The following is a 25193-nucleotide window of genomic DNA, read 5'->3' as shown; positions in this document are numbered from 1 at the left end:
TTTATCCTAGATAATAGCAGGACCTTTGTGTTGATGATCTATTTCCATTTGAATTCTGCAGGATCTCAGACAGGGATCACCCTTAGTATATGGCTCACATATTTCATGTGAAACTCCCTACCTGAGGGGTATGGTAATTTGGTAATATCCTTAAAATATTCTAACTTTGAAAGCTCTTTTATCCATTATCTGTTTAAAGCAGTAATACCCTAGAACAGTCACAAAATGTTTTGTCTTAATATCAAGATAGGAACTAAGCAACTTTATCTGTTTAATAAGTCTTTCGTCCTAATGCCATCTGTTACGAAGCATTTGGTACAGTCAATTTTAAAAAGTAGACTCTTTCACTTTGATTGTGTTGCTGACCTTTGCTCTTTGACCATGGGGTTTGGTTCTTCAATTGGCAGAAACCCAGCGCGTGAAAAGCAAAAGTCAGGAGGGCTAACGTCTATGGTGCATAAATCTTCATAACAGACTGCGCTAAGAAAGACTTTTTTGGACTTTTTAAGAACACTCCAATGCTGCGTGGTGCAAAAAGGCAACATGTATGTTTCTGCCTGCAAACTCCGGACCACTGAGCTCTGATCTCTGAAACACTTGTGTTCAGGTGTCAAGTGGATACTCGCTGATCATCCATGTCAGATGAAAACAGGATGGAGAGATGTCATCAATTATTTTTGTGCAGTTCCTAGCAAAGGCTTCATTATAACTACTCAGCCTGTCCTCTTGGCTGCTGGTCGTCTGTAACTTTTGTTGAAATGAATTATTTCGGTGTGGGTGCCAGTGGCAAGGCCAGCATTTATTGTCAATCCCTAGTTCCTTTTAAGATGATGATGGGCCTTCTTTTTGAACCATTGCCATCCATGTGGTGAAGGTGGTCTCACAATGCTGTTAGATAGGGATTCCCAGGATTTTGACCCAGTGACAATGGAGGAATGTGATTACATGGCCAAGTCAGGCTGGTGTGCAACTTGGAGAGGATAGCGTTCCCATGCACCTGCTGCTCGTCTTTCTCGGTGGTGGAGGTTGTGGGTTTAGGAGGGGCCGCTGAAGAAGTTTGGAGTACTGATCAAGCAGAGAGACAGAGAGAGAGAGGAGGAGAGAAAAAGAGGAACCCTCACAATAAAAAGAAACTCTTTTAATGATTAGGCTCTTGCTTAAGATAAGAGAGCCATAGTCTGGTGAATCATTAACTACTGAAGATTGGATGTAATCACTAAACTTCTAATCTACTGCACACTGCTTGCTAAACATGAATTACAAACTAGCAATCCATTCACTGCCAGCAGGACATGCCTCCATGTAAACTCCAGAAAATGTGTGCTTGCTACAAATTGGAACATTCCATACCAAGTATAATAGAAATGCAGTTATTGAGAGGAAGACGAGCTCTGTTAGTAATGGAGAACTTCTTATTAAAGCAGCATCTCAGATTGTTGCAAAAGCTGCATAAATGACATACCCCTGCTATTAACATAGTGTACAGTACATCTCATGTAGCAATGGTGTATAGTTCCTGTATAATAAATACTTAACACTGTTCCGAACATCATAAATTAGAAATTTAACACCCTGGTTGAATGTGTATCTTTTTTTTTAAAGTCAGTTATTTTTAGCTTACAATAATTCATTGAAAAATCTATATTTAGCTTTGCTGCGATTACGGTTCAGAAATCAAAGATCCGAGGTTCAGCTATCCAACTGTGCGCTTAATAATTCAGTCATTTTTTGTTGTAAGATGTGTAAAAATGGGCGAACGAAGTGGATGCAGTTGTTGGAAAACACGAAGTGTGAACAAACCAATGAATCCTACTGCTGAGGAATCATTCGTCAGGTCATATTTACAATAAACACTGAAGGCCTTTATTGTTGGTGTCTTCCACGTCAGCAACATGTAAATTTGTTGATGCTGCATTTTGCTGGTTAAGCCAGTGATTTAAAAAGACTGAAAGAATCCTTAATCGTTCAATTCCTGAATGGACCACCTGGAGAGGAACTGAGCTCGGAAGGTTTGATCCCCAGTTTGTACTGGGCTTAGCTGATCTCAGCTGAGTCAACACTAGCTTTACTGCAACTAATACTTGAAAAAAGAGATACTGCAGCTTTAAAGTTCAACAACTATAAGTTTTTTTTTATGATTTCAGGAAGGGACTGGAATAATTTTTACTCAGGATCTTCCATAACTAACCTAACAAAAGCATAATAACTAATTGAAGGACCACTAGAGGTTGAATTTTAAGGTTCTGGGAAGTGAGGCCTATTTAAAGCCTAATAGGGAGACGCAGGCCGAGCAATTGTCTTGCGCACAAATGATCCGGGTGCAGCACCTGCTGAGGCCTGTGGCAGGGCCACGACGAATTGGTTCGCCGACTTCATTAGAATAGTGCCAACGAGCTGTGGCACCACTCAGTGTACCAGAGGAAGTTTTCTGGTCAGAGTGGAATGATAACAATGTACATTCAGGGAGGAGGCAATTGGGAAGAGGGTGAATGATAGCGGCCAGTGGCCTGCTATTTTAATGTGAAGCACTATTGCTCCTCCCAGTTAAATGTTCAAGTATGTATTTTTTTCAATTTATTTTTTAGCAGCTGCCTCCAGTGGTGCCTTTAAGGACTGGTGATTAAATGTAGATGTGGTAATTCAGAAGACAACAGGACCAAAGCTGGCTGTGTTCAGAGCAAACCAATTTCTGGTTAGGGCCCTAAAGCAGGCATTAGCATATCTAAGGGGCTTTGATGCCTGTTTTAGGAGCCACTAGGGACGTCTCTACAGCATCCAAACCAATATGACACCAGAAGTCTTTCTGATGTGACTCGAGCATGGAATGTTGACCGTCTTAATAGGACTTCTTTGCACCCAGAAAATGGGCATCAGAACTGTTCTGATGAAAAGCTATTGAGCTGAACTATTAACTCTGCTTCTCTCTCCACAGATGCTGCCAGACCTGCTCAGTATTGCCAGCATTTTCTGTTTTCATTTCAGATTTCCAGCATCCACAGTGTTTTGCTTTTACCCTCTGAAGTGGCCGAGCAAACCATTCAGTTCTGATGGGCAATACATGTCACCTTTGCCAGCACCATCCACATAAAAAAAATGCTCCAGCCCTTTCTCAAGAGAACACAACACAAACTAAATTGATTTCAGAAGCCCTGTGATGATGAAAACAAATAGTGTCAGTTCATCCCATACATCGCTGCCAGTATTACACCCAAGGGGGTCTGATACAAAATCAACTGACACAGTCAAAAAGGTGCAGCATTTCTAAAATTGGATTGACAGATTATTTCTGTTTACGTTGGTTCACAATGTTCAGCTCCAAAGTTTCATCTGAAGTCAAATAAATGATCCAAATGCTTTGTTGCTCTGGTGCTGTGGAATCTGATCTGATACATAAAAGGAAAAAGATTCTGCAGCACAGGCAAACTCAGGTCAATCCACTAGGTGAAGTGGCTGTTTGCAAAATGAGTCTGCAAAGTAAAGACAAACAGAATTAAGCAATGAATACAGCTTTAAAAACAGCCGTGAGAAGCCAAATACCCTGTTTATATTCAGATTTATTTGGTCAGGTTCAAACTTACCAGTAAAGGTGCAGAAAGTATTTCTTTACTCTACTGCCAAGCCAGACTGAGCCACACCTGCATCACCCATAATCTACTTTCAGCTATCAGCTCTGTTATTTAGTGAGTATAGATTAACCTGGTTTATGGTAAACTGATACAAGATTAGGCACCAGGACATGCAATACCAGAGCAAAATACTGCAGAAGCTGGAAATCTGAAATAAAAACAGAAAATGCTGGAGATACTCAGCGGGTTCTGGCATCATCTGTGGAGAGAGAAACAGAGTTAACGTTTCAGGTTGATGACCCTTCATCATATTCTTTGCAATACTAGATGTGAGTGAAGGTTGACCTAGCCTATCCAGAGATGATTGCTGAATCAGAATTGACCTAAATACAAAGAACTAGAATTTATACAGTTCCTAGTCATGTTCTCAAGATGTGCCAATGTTCTTCACAATAAATAGTATACTTTTGAAGTGCAGTTGGAGGTGTTCAGGGCAGCTTTAAACTCTACCCTTTCTAACAAGATACCACAATCTCTTTATCCACAAAAGTGATGAGTGGATCTAGGCTCAAGCAACATGTTTCTGTTGACACGTAAATTGTCGAATCATTTAGAAGCTCAGACTGTTTTTTGCCTTGAATAATAAAGCTTTTATTCTGGCTGGCTGCTAAGATCTTTGTCTCTGTGTCCCAGTGAATCAGGCTCTATCCTGGCCTGAAATAAGAACAGAAAGTGCTGGAAATACTCAGCAGGTCTGGCAGCATCTATCCTGGCCTACTCCGTGCAACCTTGTGCTGGGGGAAGCCACAACCACAGTCAGAGTATATCAGTTGGCAGCAGCTGCAGTTGAAACAGGGCAAGGTGGGGAGAGTCAGTTTTTCCTCTCCCTTCCTCCACTGATAAAATACTTCTTATCCATTTTGTGCTCCATTCAGTAGCCCAGCTGAGAAATGATTAAACTTATCCAGCTAAGGTGGACACGTTCAACTGATAGGCACCCCTGAACTTAAAGCCCTCTTTACATTAGATTGTGGCTTTAGGGAGAGTGAAGTACGAACAGTGTTCTCCTGAAATTTCTTTTTTAGTTGTACCACTGGTTTCCCCATGAACTGGCAGGAAAGGGTAAGCACAGACTGCTTGCGACATTTTCTCTATATCAGATGTGGGGAGCACTGACGCCAATATGTCTGTGCATGATGCATCATTACGCAATGTAATGACACTACCACCAAAATGTTTTTAATAGCCCTCACAAGACAGACAACAGCCAGGAAGGCTGCTGAAGAATGGGTCTAAAAATAAGCCCAGCAGGTTTACATTGATGTTTTCTGCAACTGTGGGAGACCCAGGCTACAAGAGCCAAAGGTTTTTAAAAATTGATTTAAAATCCTTTCCCTCACACTTATCACAACTGAGATGGAGTGTCACAAAAGCTTTTAAAATGTGGTTGATACCTCCCCTGTTAGCAGTGCAGAAGCTGGATTGATGTAATATGGCTGGTTTGCCATCGAACTGCCGAATATAAACAAAATAGAGGAATAATCTGTGAAAAAAGCCATTGGGCTATTTCACATATACCTGCTGCTGCATTAGTCTAATAGTTTTGAGGGTGCTCCCTGGACCCACTGGAACTGCAGTCTTCCCTTGTTTCATCTCTGCTGTTTACAGCGAGACAGACTGGGTGCGGAGGGTGTGGTAGGTCATTCCTTTCAATGACATCCCGGGTGTGGATCGAGGTCTGTGGGCAGCACTCCCAGCCCATGAGGTCAGTGAACAGAAAATTCCAAACAAAACATCTATCCTACACTGCCTGGGACGAGCTGTTTTAAAGCACAAAAAAACAGAAGAACAAAAAGTAGGGATTATACAGAAAAGGCAATGTTTGTGTACTATCATGTAGGATTATAAAGCAGATTAGTTCAATAAATTTTCCCTTTAAGCAAAAAAGGCATCAACAGAATGTGAGGCTGTTGGCCCAATCATTTGCTCTCCTCAGTCCAGTCAGCCGGGAGGAGTTAAAATGAGCAGAGAACCCTTCTGTGGGCTACTGTCAGACATTCCTGGGCATCTGGGAAAAGAACGGCCAAAGCAATAACCTTGAAAAAGCCACTCCTACCCAGCAGCAATCATGTGACCTGAAAAGGACCTGAAGTAAAAGTGGAATATACGAAAGAGAACCCTGAGGGCAAATATCCTGGGGAGCAGGGGTGGTAGGGCAGTAGCTTCATAAAGAAAAGTGTGATTTTGTTTATGGATGTACTTGTTGGGCTAGTACTAAGAGAAAACACTTGTGCATAAATTGGTGACTTCATTTCAGTTATTACAAAATCTAATTTCAAGATGGCGGCACAAAGGTGGTAGGATATTGACAGGACAAATGATTTGTTATTCAGATCAGCTCAGTAACTTTTCACTGCTTGTGGGACTTGTCATGTATTACTTGGGTATAAAATTGTGCTATGCATGGTACTTGCTGGGGCATGACACTCCACACCATGCTAGTCTCCTGTTCTGGGAACATATCCCCCTCTAGATACTGGCTATTCCCCAAATGCACAGATTCTTCCCTAGATACACATTCTAATTTGAAACACAACTTACTCCTGGATATAGGTTCCCTCCTACATAATGGATCCCCTTAGATACAAGTCCCATCCTATATAAAAGGTTTTCTGTCTATATACAGGTTCTGCCCAGATACAGGTTACTACATACATATAGGTTCTGCAAGTAAAATGTTCACAATGTCAGCCACGTTATCCAGGTTAGACACTAAGTGGAGGCCGAAGGCTTCAGCGTTTTGTTGGAACAAATAAAATAACAAATCAGAGGGACGAGCCATTCAAATCCCTTTATATACACCAAAGAGTGTAACTTGTGTTTGGAAGTTTGTAAATACGCCAATTAATTTCTTCTGTTCCCCAACCTGCTGTCCCTGGGAATGGAGCACAAACACCAACCTTGCAGACTCCCCCTTCCTTGCTGCTATACATCCGTTGGATCAGCATAAACTAAAACAGTAACTTGCACTTATATAGAGCCTTTAATGTAGTAAAACGTTCCAAGGCGCTTCACAGGAGCATTATCAAACAAAAAATTGACACCAAAGCTACATAAAGAGATATCAGGACAGCTTAGTCAAAGAAGTAGGTTTTAAGCACTGTCTCAAAGGGGGAGAGGAAAGGAGAAGTAGAAAGGTTTCGGGAGGGCTTGTGGCCTTGGGAGCTGAAGGCATGGTCACAAATGGTGACCAAACTAAATGGAAGCATCAGCAAGAGAACCAGTGACAAACTTTATCCCTTTGATTGGTTTCCCTGCCTTGAAATAAATTTGTAGCAATTGCAAACATTGCACATGCCCTGCTACACCCATCCATATACCCCATAGAAACTAGTGCGTCAGCTGAATGAGTTTTCTGCCCTAGACTATAGCACAGGGAGACATAAGAGGAATGAATGATTTAGAAGGTTCTCCCTTTAAGACAACTATTCAATTCTAACTTTGTGCAAAACTACTCATTTGTTGCAATCAGAAAGATTTGCAGTTTATTTATTTGAAGGCATTTTCAGTTGCATAGTTCTGGGGGGAATGACAATTGTTTTGTGTGCTAGACTTCTTTACACGATTGCCAAAACTCTCTTGCAATTATTTTATAACTAGCAGAGACCCACAAAACATTTGTGGTATAATTAGTATCTTTATTGGAACAGTACTTCTTTAAATACAGGGTTTCTAGTTATTCTTTCACCAAAGACTTTAACAGAATCAAAACTTCTCACTGTAGAGAAAGCTACATAAAGCTGTTCATGTGTAAAAACAAGCTGGAGAATAAAAATACAAATTTTGTCTGACCTTTTCACTTGTTTATAGTCATAGAATATGAAAGTCTAATTAGGAACTGTTTTCTTCTGAGTTGAGGGGGCAGGTTTACATCTGGTGGTCTCAATATTATTTGAGTAATAAACATTCTAATGCCTTGAAATCTGCTGGTTATCATTTCAGTATCTATCATCAAAGAAAACAGCCTAACTATTAATCTTGTTTCATAGCAAATTCCTTGTTTAGGATTCAAGTTTTTGTAGCAACATGATAACTGCTTCTTCCTTGGGTCTAAGTTTGTGCAGTGGCATGTCCATTGGAGTTAGACTGTGTAGAAACTCTGGAGGGTATTAACTGTCATCATCTTCTTCGACTATAGAATCAACGTTGATGCATTCTTTTAATTCACCTGATCGCTTTTCTAAAGCTTTTTCATTCAAATCTAATGAATCTTCCTTTTTAAGACAAAGGATAGCTTTCGAACAATAAGTTGTACCAAATAATTGGCCCTGCCATTTTGCCACACTTGACCAATACCATCATCTTATCCACCCCTCCCCATGCCACCCCACCATGCCATCCCCTCTTTCTCATGCCAGCCCCATCCCATTCCTTCCATCCCTCCCCTGCAACCCCCGTCCCTCTCATTAATCCCATCCTTCATGGAAACAATCTTACCAGCCAGGGTAACTTTGTTGTTGGGTTCCATTTACCTCCCACTGTTTTTATTCTCCATCAAAACCCACCCCACCACCAACTGTTGGCAGTGTCACACACTCTGGTCCTCCACGCATCCCACGTGCACCAGACACTGTGCACCAAACAAACCCACAAGATATACCCTTAAACTGGCCAGAACAGTCCGGACAAAAGACAAGTATTATTATTACTGATAGCTATCTTGAATAGCATTGGGCACAGAGTTAAGTGCAGCTCACACCCATTGCTTGGACATAGTGACAGCCTGTACTTGTATCATCTGTCAGGGAACTTCAGTTACGAAGATAGATTGGTGAAGTTAAGACTGTTTTCCTTGGAGAAGAGAAGGCTGAGAGGTGATTTGATAGAGGTATTCAAAATCATGAGGGGTCTGGACAGAGTAGAGGGAGAAACTGTTCCCACTCACGAAAGGATCGAGAACGAGATGGCACAGATTTAGAGTAATTCGTAAAAGAAACAAAATGGACATGAGGAACCACTATTTCAGTAAGCGAGTGGTTAAGGTCTGGAATGCACTGCCTGAGGGTGTAGTGGAGGCAGGTTCAATCAAGGCATTCAAAAGGGAATTATACAGTTATATGAAAAGGAAGAATGTGCAGGGTTACACGGAGAAGGCGAGGGATTGCTCGTTAGGAGAGCCGGTGCAGACACAACGGGCCCAATGACCTCCTTCTGCACTGGAACAATTGTGTGATCTCATACCACGAGCGTCTTTGACCAATTGGAACAACAATCCTGCCAGAACCTCCTGCAGCTTCAGGCCTCCAGCATAAATAATGATTTTCTACAACTGGAACAACCTATGATGCACAGGATTTTATTCCAGATGCGCTGGTCTAATGGAAAAAAATTATCACCTCAGAAGCAATGTGGATGAAAAACTTCTCAATTTTGACCTTGCACATCTAATTTCTGAAGGAAATAGTTTAGAATAATGTGGAGCATGCTTTGTGTGTGTGTTTACAGTCTGCGGGAAGCTTTATTTTCATTACAAGACCTTTGGAGACATTCAGAATTTGATGTTGGCAGATTTACAGTGAAGCATACTTAAAAAAAATTATCACTTTAGTGTTTTGAGCACTGCCTTGCTGTCTCATGAATATTTCATATCAATAATTTGTCATGTACAAAAGGTATTTTGAGGTGTTTTGCCCCATTAATGGGGTGCAATGATGTGAATGCACAACTGCAGACTCTGCATTACTTCAGTGACCTTCAGAATATACTAATCCTCAACTGCTGAAAGAATTTTCGAGGAGGATCTGCCGACTGAGGCACTGTGGGTTGAGGTCAGGAACAGGAAAGGAGCAGTCACCTTGATGGGAGTTTTCTATAGGCCCCCCAATAGCAGCAGGGAGGTGGAAGAGCAGATTGGGAAACAGATTTTGGAAAGGAGCAGAAGTCACAGGGTAGTAATTATGGGGGATTTCAACTTCCCAAATATTGATTGGCAACTCTTTAGATCGAATAGTTTGGATGGGGTAGTGTTTGTGCAGTATGTCCAGGAAGCTTTTCTGACTCAGTATGTAGACTGCCCGACCAGAGGGGAGGCAATATTGGATTTGGTACTAGGTAATGAACCAGGGCAAGTGATAGAGCTGTTGGTGGGCGAGCACTTTGGAGATAGTGATCACAATTCTGTAGCATTCACTGTGGTAATGGAGAGGGATAGGTATGTGCAACAGGGCAAGGTTTACAATTGGGGGAAGGGTAGATATGATGCTGTCAGGCAGGAACTGAGGAGCATAAGTTGGGAGCATATGCTGGCAGGGAAGGGCACGGTCGAAATGTGGAACTTTTTCAAGGAGCAGATAGTAGGGGCCATTGATAAGCATGTCCCTGTCAGACAGGGAAGGGATGGTCATGTGAGGGAACCGTGGTTGACAAGAGAGGTTGAGAGTCTTGTTAGGAAGAAGAAGGATGCGTATATAAAGTTGAGGAAAAAGGGCACAGGCATAGCTCTGGAGGGATACAAGATGGCCAGGAAGGATCTGAAGAAAGGGATTAGGAGAGCTAAGAGAGGGCATGAAAAATGCTTGGCGGGTAGGATAAAAGAAAACCCCAAGGCCTTTTACGCGTATGTCAGAAATATGAGGATGACTAGGGGGACCGTAGGTCCGGTCAAGGACAATAGCGGGAGACTGTGTGTTGAGCCGGAAGAGATAAGTGAGGTTTTGAATGAGTACTTCTCTTCGGTATTTACGAATGAGAAGGGGTGTATTACTGAAGAGGACGGTGGGAAGCAGACTGGTAAGCTCGAGGAAGTGCTCGTTAGGAGGGAAGATGTGTTGGGGTTTTTGAATAACTTGAAGATAGACAAGTCTCCCGGGCCTGACGGGGTATATCCAAGGATGTTATGGGAAGCAAGGGATGAAATTGCAGAGCCGCTGGCAATGATCTTTTCATCTTCTCTGCTGACGGGGGTGGTACCAGGTGATTGGAGGGTGGCAAATGTTGTGCCTCTGTTCAAGAAAGGGAATAGGAACAACCCTGGGAATTACAGGCCAGTTAGTCTTACTTCGGTGGTAGGCAAGTTGATGGAAAAGGTGCTGAGGGATAGGATTTCTGAGCATCTGGAAAGACACTGCTTGATTCGGGACAGTCAGCACGGTTTTGTGAGGGGTAGGTCTTGCCTCACAAGCCTGATTGAATTCTTTGAGCAGGTGACCAAGCAAGTGGATGAGGGTAAACCAGTGGATGTGGTGTACATGGATTTTAGTAAGGCATTTGATAAGGTCCCCCATGGTAGACTTATGGAGAAAGTCAGGAGGCATGGGATAGTGGGGAATGTGGCCAGTTGGATTAAGAATTGGCTAACTGATAGAAGGCAGAGAGTGGTCTTAGATGGTAAATACTCAGCCTGGAGCCCAGTTACCAGTGGCGTGCCGCAGGGATCAGTTCTGGGTCCTCTCCTGTTTGTGATTTTTATTAACGACTTGGATGAGGAAGTCGAAGGGTGGGTCAGTAAATTTGCAGATGATACAAAGGTTGGTGGAGTTGTGGATACCGAGGAGGGCTATTGTCGTCTGCAAAGGGACTTGGATAGGTTGCAGTGCTGGGCTGAAAAGTGGCAGATGGAGTTTAACCCTGAAAAGTGTGAGGTCGTCCATTTTGGAAGGACAAACACGAATGCAAAATACTGGGTTAACGGTAGGGTTCTTGGGCATGTGGAGGAGCAGAGAGACCTTGGGGTCTATGTGCATAGATCGTTGAAAGTTGCAACTCAAGTGGATAGGGCTGTGAAGAAGGCATATGGGGTGTTAGCGTTCATTAGCAGAGGGATTGAATTTAAGAGCCGTGAGGTGATGATGCAGCTGTACAGGACCTTGGTAAGGCCTCATTTGGAGTACTGTGTGCAGTTCTGGTCGCCTCATTTTAGGAAGGATGTGGAAGCCTTGGAGAGGGTGCAGAGGAGATTTACCAGGATGTTGCCTGGAATGGAGAATAAGTCTTACGAGGAAAGGCTGAACATTCTAGGCCTCTTCTCATTAGAACGGAGAAGGATGAGGGGTGACATGATAGAGGTTTATAAGATGATCAGGGGAATAGATAGGGTAGACAGTCAGAAACTTTTTCCCCAGGTGGAGCAAAGCGTTACAAGGGGTCATAAATTTAAGGTGAAGGGTGGGAGATATAAGGGGGATGTCAGGGGAAGGTTCTTTACCCAGAGAGTGGTCGAGGCATGGAATGCCTTGCCCGGGGAAGTTGTTGAGTCAGAAACTTTAGGGACTTTCAAAAGGCTTTTGGATAGGTATATGGATAAAGGAGAATGATGGGGTATAGATTAAATTGTCCTTGACAGAGGACAAAGGATCGGCACAACATTGTGGGCCGAAGGGCCTGTTCTGTGCTGTATGTTCTATGTTCTATGTTCTATGTCCCAACGCACTTTACAGCTAATGAATTATTTTGAAGTGTGGTCAACTGTTACAACTGAGGGAAACCTGGTCTTCAAGCTTCACTTTTTCCCCTAATTTTCTCTCCTCTCCTAAAACTGCTGACACTTACTGGTTCAGGAACTGGATACTCTCTAGTACCTCGACCAAGTGCGAGCTGCACAAACAGTACAAGCAGGCTATTCTGTCATGAGCATCGTCACAGGCAGTCTCAGTCCTGTCTTCACCTCAAGTTGCAACACGCCCATCTTTCAGCAGGTCACTGGTTGGCAAACAGGAGTGGAAACAGTGGGTGATTTTCCCTTTCCATAACCTAGGGATGTTGTGGTAAATTTTAGCATCCTGACCTTGGCCGAACTGGGGACCTTCTAGTCTGTGTGACTCAGATACAAGGGCACCAACTGGTTAAACTCTATGAGGCAATCAGGGTGGATTCTGACTCAAAGGCAAGATTGTTATCCCTGAGCCCACCGCTAACACCCAGAGTATCGCTGAACATTTAAAAAGAGTTTAGTATTCGTAGCAGATATTTATTTTAGTTAAACATAGCAGATGGTAAAGCATTTCTGAAGCTCTTGCCTTGTAGGGTTCCTTCCCATCTCTTCCCTTGAGGAAACCTACATGAGAAAGTTTTGCACTGCTCTGTTATACACTAACCGTTTTATTCTCTTTCCAAAGCCATCTGGAATATACCCTTTCCCTTTGAACAACACTTTTATTCTTTATCACAAGACAGTGATGACCTATTGGATGTGAGCCAAAACCTGTCTTAAATCAGAGAAGATATCCCAGATATCACATTATCACTTAAGGAAACCTTCATTTAAGGTGGAGATCTTTAAACAAATCATTGCCTCCACATAGCTCAGGGATGCTGCCAGTCAGAGCTCCTTGAAGTCCTCTGATATCCAGTATGTTTGTGCTATTGGGGCTGATATACCACAATCTTCTCAGCAACCAACTCTCTAAAGGACCTTTACTGTGAAGTTGCTCCTAACATTTGATATTAAACAAACAGAGAGCATTACAACAATGATAACATGTAAAAGCAGTGTAACACCAGATAATGAAAAATGTGTTTATAATTTACTTAGTCTTTTGAAGATGTACAAAATTTTGAAGACACAACCATTTCATATGCCTTTTAAATACTAATTATTTTGGATTTCCATGCATCTTTGATGTTTGTAATATGCACTCAGGAGGTTCATCAATAAAATTCCCTCCATAGAAATTTGCTAGTTTTAAGACCTGACATAACCAATTACCACAGCAACCCTGAAGTATTTAAGAACATTAATAACAGTCAAGATACGAAAAGGCCATTCAGCCCATCAAACTCAGTCCACAAATATCTCACTCAATTCAGCCAATCTAGCATCCAGCTCCATTTCAAATATTCCTAATGTCTTGGTCTCCATTCCTTTATCTAGAAGATTATTCTGAATATTTCCATCTTTTGAGTAACTATTACAACTTCTACAACTGCAATTTTTTTTAGAAAAAAGGCTAAGAGGGAGAAAAAAAATCAGTAATGAAAGCTACCGTTTAAGCCAAAACAAGCCAAACTGTATGTTGCCTTATCCTAGGTCTTACACTAATTCTCTCCTGCTGAAACATTTCTCAGTGAATCCACTAACATTATTTCTAAAATCCACAATGATTCTCCTTGGAGAAGAGAAGATTAAGTGGAGATTTGATAGATGTGTTCAAAACCATGAGGAGTCTGGACAGAATAGATAGGGAGAAACTGTTCCCATTTGTGGAAAATCTTTTTTTACGCAGCAGGTGGTTAGGACCTAGAATGCACTGCCTGTAAGTGTGGTGAAGGCAGATTCAATTGAGACATTCAAAAAAAGAGAATTAGAGAATATCTGAAGAGAATAAATTTGCAAGGCTATGGGGAAAAGGTGGGGAGGGTAGGACTAAATAAGTAGCTGTTAGAGAGCTGGCATGGACATGACAGGTCAAATGGCCTCCTTCTTGTGCTATAACCAATGACCCTATGATTTATTGAAATATAGGGCAGGACAGTGGCGCAGTGGTTGGCACCACAGCCTCACTGCTCCAGCGACCCGGGTTCAATTCTGGGTACTGCCTGTGTGGAGTTTGCAAGTTCTCCTTGTGTCTGCGTGGGTTTCCTCCGGGTGCTCCGGTTTCCTCCCACATGCCAAAGACTTGCGGGTTGATAGGTAAATTGGCCATTATAAAATTGCCCCTAGTATAGGTAGGTGGTAGGGAAATATATAGGGACAGGTGCGGATATGGTAGGAATATAGGATTAGTATAAATGGGTGGTTGATGGTCGGCGCAGACTCGGTGGGCCGAAGGGCCTGTTTCAGTGCTGTATAACTAAACTAAACTATAGAAATTAAATCAGAACTACAGCATACTCTGGCTATTAGATTTTTCTTCGGTTAACTGTCCAAAATAACTTGATAATACTGCACAAAGCTTATAAATCGGTCAGGTACTAGGAAAGAAACTAAGTGAAAAAACAATTAACTTTTGAATAATGATCGACATGCAACTTACATTAATTCAGAGGACATTTCAATAGGAAAACCAAAAAAATTAATAATAAATGAATAAAAGAGAATTGAAACGATCAATAAACCACACACTAGTTATCTTAGAAAAGCACGACTTGAAGAAACAACCCATTTTACAGACAGTTTTTTTTTGTTTATTCTTTCATTGAATGTGAGCGTCGCTGGCAAAACCAGCTAAGTAACAGCAGTGAAAAGTTTTGAAGAGAGTACCCCAGCATTCAGATACATTTTAAAAACACTTGAATTTCACCCTTGTGTGTTGTGAAGCTAATTCAATTTTTAGCCTTGTAAGACACTTTGAAGTCAGATGCAACCATTGATCCCACTTTTAAGATGCTATATAATGCTGATGTTTAGTGCTTTTATGTAGTGTGTAGAGGTTGCAGCTATTGGTTTAAAAATAGCTCAGGGGAAAAAATTGCACATAATGTAAAAAGGAGAAATCTAGCTCCCAGATGATTCAATAACTTTATCCAATGAGTAACTGAGCTGTACAGACAACGGAGGATGTAACTTTGATCCATAATCTGTGCTGAGTTGGCTGAACTCAGCGAGGGTAGCTATAGGAATGCTATGATTTGCCATTGTAACACTGGCTTAGGGGAGAGAAAAATCAACCCACTCCTGATTGCTATTCAATGACTCCTATTAAAAGTAGGCCTGAGGACAAATCAAGGTTGGTCATGTTGTGCCCTGCAGCCAAATAGCTTGCTGACACACTCTGTCAAAGTTAATTGTTAATAATGGCTATTTGGGCATAATACTAGAGGGTGACTAGTGCCCATGGACCACCAGACCAGCAAAGAGTTAGCACCTTCAGGAGGGGAGAAGATTAGGGGAAAGATTAAAGCAGGAGTGCTCATCTCCTAGAATTATTCAGTAATAAAATGACGAGTTTTGACCCTCAAGCTGGAAAATTCAGTCATTTCCTGAATGTTCCTGTAGGGCCATTACAACTTGTTCTGTTTATTTTCCTGCTGTTTTTTTTTGAATTTCAGTATTGTTAGTGTTAGACGGCGGATGGCTGTATTTATGAGCACGGCAAAGGAGATTGCAGAGAAAAGTAGATGGATGATGTTCGATCACAACAAATTTGAATTAGAAGCATATGTGCGCATTGTGCAAAAGTTACTTTATTTCCACGCTCCCCCCTGCCACCCCTCCCCCCACCAACCCCAAAACCATTTTCTTCCCTCCCTTACTGGATACAGTTCCACAGCAACTGACAGCCAAGCACTACTTTAGCCAAGTGGCAGTGCATGTCAAGAGGCCACACCTGGAGTTCTGGAAAAATGTCTCCAAGGCAGTGAAAATGCAGCTTTCCAACCACTAACGAATCATGTGTCATGACAAATAACTTCCCCTAGTGATTCAAGGAACTGGCAGAACTTTATTTTTGCTCTCTGAAAGAGAGAGTCAAGGCATCACATTCACATAAGTCACAACATGTGCAAGCGATACAAAAACAAGAAATGCTGGAATCACTCAGCAGGTCTGGCAGCATCTGTGAAAAGAGAAGCAGAGTTAACGTTTCGGGTCAGTGACCCTTCTTCGGAACTGACAAATATTAGAAAAGGCACAGATTATAAACAAGTGAGGTGGGGGTGGGGCAAGAGATAACAAAGGAGAAGGTGCAGATTGGACCAGGCCACATAGCTGACCAAAAGATCACGGAGCAAAGGCAAACAATATGTTAATGGTGTGTTGAAAGACAAAGCATTAGTACAGATTAGGTGTGAATACACTGAATATTGAACAGCAGCAAGTGCAAACCTGAAGAAAAACAACCTGAAAAAAACAGTGGGTATGCAAACTGAACAAACTAAGATGAAATGAAATAAATGCAAAAAAAGATTGTAAAAAATGTAAAAAGGAATGTAAAAAAAAGGAAGAAAAAATAACTAAAAATGAAAGTAAAATGGGGGGCTGTCATGCTCTGAAATTATTGAACTCAATGTTCAGTCCGGCAGGCTGTAGTGTGCCTAATCGGTAGATGAGATGCTGTTCCTCGAGCTTGCGTTGATGTTCACTGGAACACTGCAGCAATCCCAGGACAGAGATGTGAGCATGAGAGCAGGGGGGAGTGTTGAAATGGCAAGCAACCGGAAGCTCAGGGTCCTGCTTGCGGACTGAGCGGAGACGTTCCGCAAAGCGGTCACCCAGTCTGTGCTTGGTCTCCCCAATGTAGAGGAGACCACACTGTGAGCAGCGAATACAGTATACTACATTGAAAGAAGTACAAGTAAATCGCTGCTTCACCTGAAAAGAGTGTTTGGGGCCTGGGATAGTGAGGAGAGAGGAGGTAAATGGGCAGGTATTACACCTCCTGCGATTGCAGGGGAAGGTGCCCTGGGACGGGGATGAGGTGGTGGGAGTAATGGAGGAGTGGACCAGGGTGTCGCGGAGGGAACGATCCCTTCGGAATGCTGACAGGGGAAGGGAGGGGAAGATGCGACTGGTAGTGGCATCACGCTGGAGGTGGCGAAAATGGCGGAGGATGATCCTTTGGATATGGAGGCTGGTGGGATGTGCAAGCGATATGTTGTGATGCAGCCGTGTGCATTGAGAAACCAATGAAAATGCTTTGCCAAACAGTGTTTATGAATAGAATGTCCTTTGGCTGTTTTGCTGTTACCTCTAGACAGTAATTCCAATTCTTTTCAATATAGATCCATTTGTTTTTGGTCACATAAGGAGCCATCATTCAAGTTTGTGCTGGTGGTGAGGATTATTGCTGGACAGCAGTGCATTTTAGAGGATGGTTGGCGTGCTACTAGATTCTCCACCCCCAGCCCATATTTCACAGAGTCATACAGACAGGAGGTGGCCATTCGGTCCATTGTGCCTGTGCCAGTTCTTTGAAACAGCCATCCAATCAGTCCCACTTCCCTGCTCTTTCCCTATAGCCCTGCAAATTTTTTCTTTTCAAGTATATTTCCAATGCCCTTTTGAAAGTTATTATTGAATCTGCTGACACCACTCTTTCAGGCGGTTCATTCCAGGTTATTGTAATATTACTTGTTCCTTTGATATGTAAACTATTGTAAGACTCACAGGACTACAAGTAATATCCAAAGAAAACATGGGTTTTTATTCTACTTTAAACTAGAACACACATTTATATTATATTATATATATATGTACACACACATATACATACATACAAACAGTTACTGCACGAGCACACCTACATACAGCTCACTCTGTTGGGCTACACCCACAACTCCCTGGTCAACTGTGACACAACCTCACTTCCTCCAGTGACCTTCACTTACAGCTCTTAAGGTGGTTTGCTCTTAAGATGGTCCCAGAACAGTTGTAACAACTTGCTGCTTAAAGAAAAATCTCCTCATCCCCACCATAGTTCTTTTACCAACTATCTTCAAAATATTTGGAAATTGACACCCAGAACCTCCTCTAATGGCTATCAAATCCACTGTTTATCATTCTCTCAGCCAGTGCTCTCCCGTCCCCTCCTTAACATGACTAACTCCTTTCTGGGGTGTGATTATCAATATAACAGTTGCCTCCCAGCAGCACCTTGCCTAGGTGCCTGTTAGTGAGTGGGTTACTCAAATGCAGGAGCAATCAGATCCTTGTCTCATAGGGTCACTTTGTTCAAATGACTTGCCCTAGTTCAGTTCTAAACTAGACAAAAAGATGCCAACTTAGTTGGCTGCTACTAACAGTATATGTTTAGCAAAATAGTGAAGGCTGCCATTATTGTGGAACTGTCTCCCAGCAAGACTCTCTACCTTCCATAAAGGAGGAGAAAGGAGACACAATTCATTGTTTGCGGGGTGGGGGGGGCAGGCAGTATTTTTTTAGGCCACCTTAAATGAGCTTGAAAATTGTTTAGTGTGGTTTGAGTTAAAGCAAAAAAAATTCAGATGGTGGACGGTGTGTTTGTGCAGTCAGATCTGAGTGGATTTGGTAATGTTAAAAGGTCACTGGTGTTGTGTTGGCTCCTGTGTTGTGTGGAGCTAGTTTTGAAGACAAGGTAATTTTTCTCCAAGTTTGAAACTGCAGTGATTTGAAGGAAGTATTCCTAGATGGCCGTGAAAGCTACAGTTTTGGTGTTGGCCCATAAAGCCTTGTAGGCGTAGTTCAAAATTGATGTTGAGGTAAAAATTTCTGAACTGTTTGTCTAATGGTGTGTTTTTGTTGGGTTGTGTCAGGTTACTATGGCGGTTGTTAGGAAGCAGGCACTTGGCTGGACAGCAGTGGTGTCATACATGCCGTAGAAGTAGCAAGGCTGTGTTTGACAGCTGCATTAAACTGGCTCCCGCGGTTTTGTTTACTTAGAGCAATTGAGTCATTAAGTTATTCAATAGGTACTCTTTAATGGCTTGAGATAAAAGGGACTACACTTTTGGGAGGAAATGCAGGGATCAAAAGTTTAAAGAAGTCTGCATCTTTCTCGCTTATTTTGCAGAAAACATATCCTGAACAGAATAAAACAGTGGAGGTAAACGTCATTGTAGTCACATCCAGCCTGCATGAATCCACTTTAAAGCATAACTTGGTATTGTGTGTGTTTTGTTTTGACCAATAAATTGGCACACTCTTCAAGTAATGACGATTATTTTCTGAAGAATCAAAACTCCTTTTGTTGCACAGTTTAGGAGCAACATTAAAGGCATTTGCCAACCAACCAAAACAATAAAGGTCTTCAGATTAGCATGGCCAGCTCAGAACAGAAAGTGATGGAGAAAAGTAGTCTTTTAGAGTAACTCATGAAATATGAAGCCATAGGAGCTGCACTAGAAATACAATGGGTAAATGTACGGTGTAAGAGGTACTAAACCAGTCAGACCAGGAAGATATCAGCTTCAATCACTAGTCTGTAGCAAACTTAGCTTGGCTGGTGACAGACATGCTGAACTAGGCCTCAGTGTCCCTTGATTAGGGAGGATTTCAATCAGCCAGGAATTCCTGCTCTTGATCGCTGGCCTATGCTGAAATATAGGCATGTAGATGTTAGTCAAATAGCCTACAGACATTCAACATCTACTTCATTCTGAACAATAGCTAATTTGCCAAAGTATTGGAGAACGGTCAGCATCTCTGAATTTGCACTCCAGCACGAGCCACTACCTTAAGGGTTGAATTGCCAAAGGTGGTGGTTTGGGGGCGTAACTTCTGCCTTTCCACTAGCTGCATTCCTTAACCCATTGTAAATTCTCGAGTCTGAGGCATTTGCATGGATCAGGCAAGCGCGCCACTGGGGTACTCATCTTAAATGAGGGCGCAAAACAAAGCAGTGCTGGGCACAACCTATTTAAAACGGAACATTTTCAGACCAACAGATCATTATTAGCTGTTCTCCAAAGGGAAGTGCAATCAAAATGTTTCGCTTGACCCCGAACCAATATATCACAACAAGATTAGCATTCTCTACCATCTGAATTTGCTCCTTGGGTCATTTTTAAGACATTAAAAGGAGCTATATAAATGCAAGTTGTTGCTCACTTTGCTTAGATGAGGTTTTCCAGTTCTCAATCAGTCCACTAGATGGAATACTATACTGAGACAAGGCATTCTCGCTGGGATTTTCAGCTCCAGTATGCGACATAACCAGATGTACTTGGGCATAGGCGAGCAGAATAAGGGTTTATGCCTGTAATACATATAACCTGAATTTTAATTCTGTATTGTAATAGAGAGAAGACATTATATTTACTTTCCCACTAATTCCCACTGTTTAAGACACGTAGTCAAGCCTAATAATTTTTTTTTTTATTTCCAAAATATACTTCATTCATAATAATCTGTAAACAATACATTCCCAAACAGTTTAAAACAGCATCAAGTCAAAAAATACAAACAGTGCAAAGGAGGTCAGTTTCCTTCAATACAATCATGAGTTGTCTCACAACCCTTCCATTTCATTTGTTATGCCATTAACATTTTTACATTTTACAGCAAATGAAAATTTTCCCGATACAGTTCGAGGGGTTTCCCATGGATCCAGCCCCTCAGTTCAGCTTGGTGGGGGGACCTTACACTGTGGTCTTTCCCCATTGAGCCTTTGCTGCGGCTGCCCCAAGTTTTAGTGCGTCCCTCAGCACGTAGTCCTGGACCTTGGAATGTGCCAGTCTGCAACATTCGGTCATGGACAACTCTTTGCGCTGGAAGACCAGCAAGTTTCGGGCAGACCAAAGGGCGTCTTTCACCGAATTGATAGTCCTCCAGCAGCAGTTGATGCTTGTCTCGGTGTGCGTCCCTGGGAACAGCCCGAGGGCACAGACTCCTGTGTTACAGAGCTGCTTGGGATGAACCGAGACAAAAACCACTGCATCTGTTTCCACACCTGCTTTGCAAAGACACATTCCAGGAGGAAGTGGGCAACCGTCTCTTCCCCACCACAGCCACCACGGGGGCATTGCGCAGAGGGGGCGAGAATTCGGGCGTGCAGGAAGGAGCTGACGGGGAGGGCTCTTACCACCAGCCAAGCTACATCTTGGTGCTTGTTTGAAAGTTCTGGTGATGAGGCATTCCGCCAAATGATTTTGGCGGTCTGCTCGGGGAACCATCCGACAGGATCCCCCATCTCCTTTTCCCGTAGGGCCTTGAGGACATTCTGTGCAGACCACTGCCTGATGAATCGGTGGTCAAAGGTGTTTTCCCACAGAAACTGCTCCATGAAGGATAGGTGGTACGGCATGGTCCAACTGCATGGAGCGTTCCGGCGCAATGTGACCAGGCCCATCCTTCGCAAGACCGGGGACAGATAGAACCTCAGCAGGTAGTGACACTTGGAGTTTGCGTACTGGAGGTCTACACACAGCTTGATGCAGCCGCAAACGAAGGTGGTCATCAGGATGAGGGCCACGTTGGGTACATTTTTCCCGCCCTTATCCAGAGGTTTGAACATCGTGTCCCTCCGGACCCGGTCCATTTTAGATCCCCAGATGAAGCGGAAAATGGCTCGGGTGACCGCCACAGCGCAGGAGTGGGGTATGGGCCAGACCTGCGCCACGTACAGCAACAACGTGAGAGCCTCGCACCTGATGACCAGGTTCTTACCCACAATGGAGAGAGATCGCTGCCCCCACATGCTCAACTTTTGTTGTACCTTGGCTACTTGCTCCTCCCAGGTTTTGGTGCACGCCCCGGCCCTTCCGAACCATATCCCCAGCACCTTCAGGTAGTCTGACCTGACGGTGAAGGGGACAAAGGATCTGTCAGCCCAGTTCCCAAAGAACATGGCCTCGCTCTTGCCGTGGTTAACTTTGGCTCCCGAGGCCAGTTCGAACTGGTCGCAGATGCTCATCAGTCTGCACACAGACAGCGGATCCGAACAGAAGACGGCGACGTCATCCATGTACAGGGAGGTTTTAACCTGAGTGCCTCCACTGCCTGGGATTGTCACCCCTCTTATGCTCGCATCCTTCCTAATAGACTCAGCAAAGGGTTCAATACAGCAAACGAACAAGACCGGGGAGAGAGGACAGCCCTGTCTGACTCCAGATTGGATCGGGAAACTTTCCAATTCCCACCCATTGATTGAGACTGCGCTACTGATGTTTGCGTAGAGCAGTTTGATCCAATTGCAGATTCCCTCCCCAAACCCCATTTTGGAAAGCACGTCCATCATGTAGGTGTGCGATATCCTGCCAAAAGCCTTCTCCTGGTCCAGGCTGATGAGGCAGGTGTCCACCCTCCAGTCCCGCACATAGGCGATCGTATCCCTGAGATCTTCCTGCCAGGTACAGTACAGGTCTGATCGGGGTGGATCACCAACTCCAGAGCAGACTTGACTCGACTGGCTATGACTTTGGACAGAATCTTGTAGTCAACATTAAGCAGTGAGATGGGTCGCCAATTTCTGATTTCTGCCCTCTCCCCCTTCCGCTTGTAAATGAGGGTGATGATGCCTTTCCTCATGGATTCTGACATGCTGCTGGCCAGGAGCATACTCTCGTATACTTCCAGCAGGTCCGGGCCAACCCTTCTCTGGGGTCAGCAGTGTAGCATTGAGTTTCCACGTCCCTCTGCCAACCCGCTGGTCGTCCTGTAAGTGACAGTCGGCCAGTAAGAGGCAGTGGTCGGAGAAGAACACCGGCTTGATGTCGGTGGATCCGACCGTGACAGCACGGGACACAATCCTGGAACGGGCAGACCCGTCTGATCTTGACCATGTGTATCTGCGCTGCGCTCCATCTGCAGGTTTGCTGAAGACGTCGTGCAATTTGGCATCTTTAACTGTTTCTATTAGGAATCTGGACGTAGCGTCCAGTTTGCTGTCGTCACTGCCGGATCGTCCAGCCGCATCGATGATGCAGTTGAAGTCACCGCCTGGGATGACCGGCCTGGACGTCGCCAGCAGCAGTGGGAGCTGCTCGAAGACGATCAGCCGCTCGCTGCGTTGTACCGGGGCGTACACGTTGATCAACCAGAGCGGAGCGTTGTTGTACATTACGTCTGCTACAAGGAGGCAACCGCCCACCACCTCCTTAACTTCGGAGATGGTGAATTTACCTCCCCGCAGCAGAATACCCAGGCTGGAGGAACGGCAATCATTACCCCGTGACCAGATCGATGGCCCGTGGGACCACCATCGCGACCACTGCCTGTAGGTGCTGAGGTGTGGTATTCCACACTCCTGCAGAAACAGTAGGTCGGCTTTGACCTTGGCGAGGTAATCCAAGGTTGAAACACATCGCGTAGTAGAATTAATGCTACGCACATTAATGGAAGCAATTCTTACACCCATTTTTTAAAAAGTTAGTTGTTGCTTCCCATACCATTTGTCCTTGCTAGTCCCAGTCCTTCGGGATGTTCCTGCATACCCATCGTGTGCGAAAGCTGTTTCACATTAGTTGGGCTCAGAAACCCCTCCTGGTTTTTCATGCAGGGTTTGTTCTGCTGGGATGACATCGGGAGGGTCTTGTAGGCAGCAAGGATTGGGTTGTCCTCTGCTGCTTCCCTCTGTTCCTCCTCGAAGACATCACTGCTCCTGGCTTCCCGGAGCTGAGGTGCGCCAGACGTGTCTTTGCTCTCGGTGTCCCGGAGCTGAGATGCGTTGGCTACGTCGTTACGTGTGGCGCTTTGGGGTTGGGACACGCCGGGCCCATCACAGCTTCCCGTGCCCGGGGGCTGGGGGGCTTTATCTTCCATCTCCTTGGAGTTCTGCCGCCTCTTTTGAAAGGGCTATCGTTCCAGTATTTCCCCGTCCAGTGAAGAGGAGCTGTTGTAGTCTGTCTCAGAAGGTAGCCTCCTCTTGCCACTGGTTTGGGTGGTGGCCTGTTCCGCTTTTGGATGTTTTTTCTTTGTGGTTTTCCTTTGTACCACTTGCCACTGACCTGTTTGTCCATCTGCTGCCTCCTCCTCCATTGATTCTGTCTGTGGAGGAGGGGTTTCCGGGTGCAGGGTAGGTGCTGGGTCACTGGTTTCAGCTGCCTCCCCTTTCTTCTCCTTCTCAGGTTGAAGTTCCTCACCGCGAAGAAGGTTGTCCGTCTCCTTTCGAACATCAGACGCCTTTGTCGAACCTTCTCCCGGCCTTTCCTTGGACCTTGCCGCCTAAGCATAACTGAGGCAGCGTTTGGGGCAGGTTTTGTTGAGATGGCCTGCCGCACCGCACAAGTTGCAACACTTAGTCTGCTTACAGTCCTTGGTCTGATGGCCTTCCTCCTTGCAGTTCTTGCAAACAACCGTGCTGCAGTTTGCTGCCACGTGACCAGATTTGCCACAGGTGCAGCAAACTCTGGGCTGCCCAGCGGAGACCAAGAAGCCTCGACTTCCCCCGATAGCGAAGCTGGAGGGAGGGTGGATGATGGCTCCACTGGGATCAACCATCAAGGTGACCTTGACCTGCCACTTGCTGATCCAAATCCCAAAGGGGTTCTTGACATCAGTGCTGCTGCCGGCCACCTCGACGTACCTGGCGAGAAAGGGGAGTACATCCACCACCGGAACATGGGGGTTGTAGAGGTGAATCGTCACCACCCGGTCCCGTTGTGACGGAAGCGTGAAGAGCGGCTCCGCTGTGAGGATCGACAGCGGTGCCCGGTCCCCTTTCTCCTCGAACGCCTTCGGGAACTTGTTGCATCCCGCCACATTCTTGAACGTCACGTCGAAGTATCTACTGCTGGGGAAATCCTGCAGGCAGAAATCCACAGCAATCGAGGAGGATTTTCTTGAAGAAGGTGCGATCGACTGGTGCATCTCCTTCCTTGTCCTTCACCACCACCCGAACGGTGTTGCGCACTCCCTGGCCCGAAGCTCGAAGATTGGTTACAGTCATTTTACTCAAAGCCTACCCAGGATCAAAAGGCAATGATCATGGTCTCTTCTCTGCCAAGTAAGCACTGATAGGAACAGATAGTACACTTGATCTTAGCCAAAAGGCCGAGAAGTTGTAAATAAACTTTTTTTTTTATTTCCAAAATATACTTTATTCATAAAAATCTGTAAAAATTACATTCCCAAGCAGTTTAAAACAGCAAGTCAAAAAATACAAAGTGCAAAGGTGATCAGTTTCCTTCTATACAATCATGAGTTGCCTCACAACCCTTCCATTTCATTGTCATGCCATATACATTTTTACATTTACAGCACACAAAGTTTTCCCGATACAGTTCGAGGGGTTTCCCATGGATCAAATAAACCTTGTAGAGATCTTCAAGGAATTGGAA

The 25193-nt window shown here is 44.1% G+C and overlaps 1 pseudogene; it reads right to left on the bottom strand.

The window, feature by feature from the left end:
• Nucleotides 1–24787: 24787 nt before the first annotated feature.
• LOC137348269 (U2 spliceosomal RNA) lies at nucleotides 24788–24918 on the bottom strand (annotated as a pseudogene).
• Between the last annotated feature and the right edge of the window lie 275 nt (nucleotides 24919–25193).

The sequence above is a fragment of the Heterodontus francisci genome, chromosome 33 (assembly GCF_036365525.1).
Source record: "Heterodontus francisci isolate sHetFra1 chromosome 33, sHetFra1.hap1, whole genome shotgun sequence".
NCBI classification, from domain to species: domain Eukaryota; kingdom Metazoa; phylum Chordata; class Chondrichthyes; order Heterodontiformes; family Heterodontidae; genus Heterodontus; species Heterodontus francisci.
Note: the sequence above shows the minus strand (reverse complement) of the source record. Positions and strands in the feature narration are given on the sequence as shown.